We start from the raw sequence: 5,000 nt of genomic DNA, 5'->3' as shown, positions 1-5,000 counted from the left end.
TGTGAGTGTGAAAACGGAGAGGAGAGCAAGAACGAGGTGGAGGAGGTGTACGAGGATGAAGACGAGGCGGAGGAGGTGTACGAGGAGGAGGCGGAGGAGAAGGAGGTGATCGGAGCAAGCAGGAGGGAGATCAGAGAAGACGAGAACAGTGACGGAGAAATGGAGCAGAGCAGAGAGAGCGGAGGAGAACGGGCGTCAGAGTGCGAGCTGGAGACGCCGGAGCTGGCTGGAGAGGGAGGACAGCAGAAGCAGCGAAAAACGAGCGAGAGAGGGAAAAAAGGAGACGGAAGGGACGTGGCAGAAGACCCGGGGGTAAGCATGAGCACAGAGGGGAGGGAGATGCCTGAGAGTGGTGTTGGACAGGCGGGAGGGAGAAAAAGACTAAGTCTTGGACAACGAAAAAAGTTGGTGAAAAAATTGAAATGTAAGGACAAATAATGACTGACAATAACCCCTGTAAATCCGTTTTTTTTGTTTTTATTTTTATGATAATGGCCTTTAATTTATTTTCGATTAACGTGAATGGACTAAGGAACAAAGAAAAAAGACATTCGATTCTTTCCTTGCAGAATTACGTTTTGTGCCTGCAGGAGACCAGGTGGGATGATTCCCTGGTGGAAGACATAAAAAAAGACTTTGTGGGCCATATTTTCTGCTCCAATGGCACGTCGAGGGCGAGAGGAGTGGCGGTTTTAGTCAAAACGGGTCGGGTAACAGGGGTAAATTTGGTTTATGGAGACAAAGAAGGAAGAATAATAGTAATAGATTGTGTGTATGAAACGAAAAATATAAGAATCATAAATATATATGCACCGAATGGAGAAAAAGAAAGGAAAACGTTCTTTATTGCAATAAGCAAATGGTGGGAAAGGAATTGTATAATAATCGGTGACTTTAATGTGGCGATGACACCCACCGATGTGTCAAAAAATAATGTGTTTAAGGGGGATGTGAGCAGGGGGACACTTAAAGATATAATGATAATGAAACAATGCATTGATATTTGGAGATTGCTACATCCATGGGAGAGGGTGTTCTCCAGGAGACAAATTGTACTAAATAGATTAAAACAATCTAGAATAGATTATGCTTTGGTGACATGCGAGGTAGTGAGGTGGATTAAAGAAGTTGAATATAAAACTAATATGTGGAGCGATCACGCTGGAATAGAAATCACGTTTAGAAAAGAAACGAATGTACGTAAAGGAGGGATATGGTGCTTTAATGCAAGCTTGCTGGATGATGGAATGTTTGTGAAAAGTATGGAAAGATTGTTGAATGATGTGGGATATGAGTGGAATGAGAGTGAAGATATGAATGTGTGGTGGGATAGTGTAAAAGTCAGAATTAAAAAAAAGTGTATCAATTATAGTAAAGAGAAAAAGTGGAGAGAAAATAGAAAGGAAGAGAATTTGAGAAAACAACTAAGTGAGGAAATAGCATCGCTTGACAGTGTAGATAATGTAGATGTCGAAAAATACATACATTTAAAAGAACAGTTGGGAGTGATTGAACTTAAAAAGAGTAGGGGTGCAGCCATTAGGAGTAAAATACAATATATGTATGAGGGGGAGAGGAGTACAGCCTTTTTTTTAGGTCTGGAAAAACAAAAACAAAAAAGAACAGAAATAAACGAATTATTAAATGAAGCAGGTAAAAGTGTGACAGATAAAAAGGGAATTTTAGAAATAGTAAAGGGCTATTATGAAAGCCTGTTTTCGAGACAGGAGTGTGATAGCGTGAGTGTGAACAGAGCTTTGGGTGCCTTAAAGAAAAAACTAAGCGAGGACGATAAAATGTGGTGTGATTGTGAGTTTACAGAGGGAGAAATCAGAAGTGCTTTAGAGGGGTTAAACAAAAACAATAGTCCTGGGAGCGATGGCCTAACTGCGGAATTCTACCAAGCTTTCAAAGAGCAGCTGGTGCCCTTGGTGAACAAATTGAGTAAATATATGGAAAAAGTGAAACATATACCAAAAAGTTTAGGGGAAGGGGTGGTTACTATTTTTTACAAAAACAAGGGGGACAATAAAAATCTGGACAACTACAGACCAATCAGCCTACTCAACACAGACTACAAAATCATAGCGAAAACAATAGCCAATAGAATCAGGGAGGTAATAGGAACAATCATAGAACAAACACAATCATACAGTATACCAAACAGAGACATAGCAGACTCAATCATTTCAATAAAACAGACGGTCAGGGATATGGAAGGGGAGGGGGGAATATGGCTAGGGATTGATTTAAATAAAGCTTTTGACAGAGTAGATCACGGGTTCATGGGGAAGGTGTTAGAGAAGTTTGGATTCGGAGAGAGAATGAGAGAATGGATAAATATGTTGTATACAGGAGCGGAAAGCAAGATAAAATGTAACGGGGAACTAACTGATTCTTTTAAAATATCAAGGTCAGTGAGACAAGGATGTCCGATGTCAGCGCTGTTGTACAGCTTGGTAGCAGAGCCGCTGGCAGCACTGATATCGGAAGACGTAAACATAAAAGGTATAGGTAAGGAAAACGTAAAAATAATACAGTATGCAGATGACGTGAATATAATGGTAAAAGGAGAGGAGGATATAGAATTAATATTAAAACATGTACAAACTTATGAAAGAGCATCTGGGGCAAAAGTAAATGAAAATAAGTCAGAAATTATGTTACTAGGTAAGGAATCCAATCTAGTTAATAAGTGGGGATTTAAAACGGTGTGTGAGAGAAGAAAAGTGTTGGGAGTGAATATGGGGAAAAATGAGAATGAATGTGATGATATAACATGGAAAGAGGTGGTGGGTAAAATTAAAAAAACATTGAATTTGTGGAAAGCGAGGGGTCTATTGTTGAGAGGAAGGGTAGCCGTAACAAATGCTCTCGTGTTGTCCAAAGTGAATCATGCGCTGAGTACTTGTACGCTTCCGGACTGGGCCTTTAAGGAGATTTCAAAGACCATTAGGGACTTTATTTGGAAAAACAAAGCAGCGAGTATAGCTCACAAAACAATAATAGGGGCTAAAGATCAGGGGGGGCTAGCTTTGATTGATTTACTTGCAAAAAAAGTAGCACTAAGAGTCAAATTGATAGGCAAATTTATGGACCAGAACCGGAACGTAGTTTGGAAAAACCACTTCAAACAATATCTGTGCAGTTTTGGACTCTACAACGAGGACAACCTGTACCAGATCAATAACCCGGATTCATTTAAACACTTGCCACGGTTTTTCCAGGAAGTACTCAGTGCGTGGTATCAGGTTTCATCCTGGACTGTACCAGAGTGCGGAACGAGAGGGTCAGTGCTACGACTGCCCTTCCTCTCGAGCCCGTATTTTAAAAATGGGGAGAGGGTAATTAAGTGTGAAGCTATGTCGAAAGCGGGATATATTAGAATAAGGGATTTACTGAACTGTGGGGGGGATTTTGATTTACAAATGGTGGTGAGGGGTTTAAAAAATAAAGGGTGTGTGTGCAGAAAGGATGTGATTGAGGGAGTGTTTGCAAATGTAAAATTGTCTTTGTCGAGCGAATGGGAAAAATTAATCAAAGAGAAGGAGGGAGTGATGCGGGACGATGTGGGGGGGATCTCCCTGTGCCTAGGGGAGAAGAAACACAACATTATAGATGTCACTACAAAAATTTGGTATAGGTGCGCAATCACACATAGAATACAGAAACCCACATCCGAAGTAAAATGGACAGACACATACCCGGACATAACAAGCAACATGATATGGAAGAACATTAACATTCCGCATACACCACATGCAATATTTGACCTAGATTTCAAACTGAGGCACAGGAGGATCTTCACCTGCATCGTCCTGCATCAGATCCATAAGGAGAGGTATGAAAGAAAGTGTTGTGTATGTGAAAGTACGGATGAGGATTTAATACATTTGTTTGTTACGTGTGGGGAATTGGTTTATTTTTGGGGAAAAATAAGAGAAATGTTGGGGAAATGCAGTAAGAATGAGTGTTGGAATGAAAGGGGGTGGGAATTGTCGGTGTTGTTGGGGGTGGGAACAAAACAAAAAAATCACAATGTAATGAATATAATTTTGGCTTTTGCAAGAAAAGCGGTTTTTAACAGGAGGAATTATGCACTGTATGAAAGTAAGAAAATGAATGTGTGGAGAATGTTTGTGAATGAATGGAAAGCACATCTTAAATTACTGTACATAGCGAATGAGAGTGAGTTTGTGAGAATGTTTGTGGAAGGTGCGAATGTGTGTAGAGTAAACGAGGAGGGAATTATGTGGGATGTCTAAATTATTTTGTTTTTGGTTTTTTTGGTACGAGGGCTTCTTTTTTGGTCATGGGGAAAATGGGTGATTTGATTTGGGTTTTTTTTTCTCAGTGGTTTTTTGAGAATACTGTGGGGTTTTTGTATGTTTTTGTGGTTTGTTTTCAGAGGGGTGTTTGCTTTGGGGGAGGGACTCAGAAGAGTTGTCATGAGTTGGGGGTATCAGGGGTGATTTGAGTTTTTTTTTTCTGATGCTATGTTTTTATTGTTTTTAGGGTGCCGTTTGCGTCAGAGGGGAGGTTTAATTTAGAGGGTGTATGTATTATAATAGCATTTGTTGTAAATGATGTGAAAGAATTATAAATGTTTTTGTAATTTTGATAATAAAAGATAAAAAAAAAAAAAAAACACGCCCGATCTCGTCCGATCTAGGAAGCTAAGCAGGGTCGGGCCTGGTTAGTACTTGGATGGTAGACCGCCTGGGAATACCAGGTGCCGTAAGCTTTTTCATTTTTTTGATCATATGTTTTTTTTTTTATCATATAGAGACATATTCACATGTCCAAAAATTCAGCCAGAATCAAGGGCATGACATCTTTAAAAGGCCCCTTTCTGCACACAATAATGGCTTACGGCCATAGCACCCTGATCTCATCCGATCTCGGAAGCTAAGCTTGGTCGGGCCTGGTTAGTACTTGGATGGGAGACCGCCTGGGAATACCAGGTGCTGTAAGATTTTTCATTTTTTTGATCATATGTT

General features: G+C 40.1%; 1 pseudogene; it reads left to right on the top strand.

The window, feature by feature from the left end:
* The first annotated feature begins 4,867 nt into the window (after positions 1-4,867).
* Positions 4,868-4,976, top strand: LOC132967771 (5S ribosomal RNA; annotated as a pseudogene).
* The last annotated feature ends 24 nt before the right edge of the window (positions 4,977-5,000 follow it).

Source organism: Labrus mixtus, unplaced genomic scaffold, assembly GCF_963584025.1.
Source record: "Labrus mixtus unplaced genomic scaffold, fLabMix1.1 SCAFFOLD_46, whole genome shotgun sequence".
NCBI lineage: Eukaryota > Metazoa > Chordata > Actinopteri > Labriformes > Labridae > Labrus > Labrus mixtus.
Note: the sequence above shows the minus strand (reverse complement) of the source record. Positions and strands in the feature narration are given on the sequence as shown.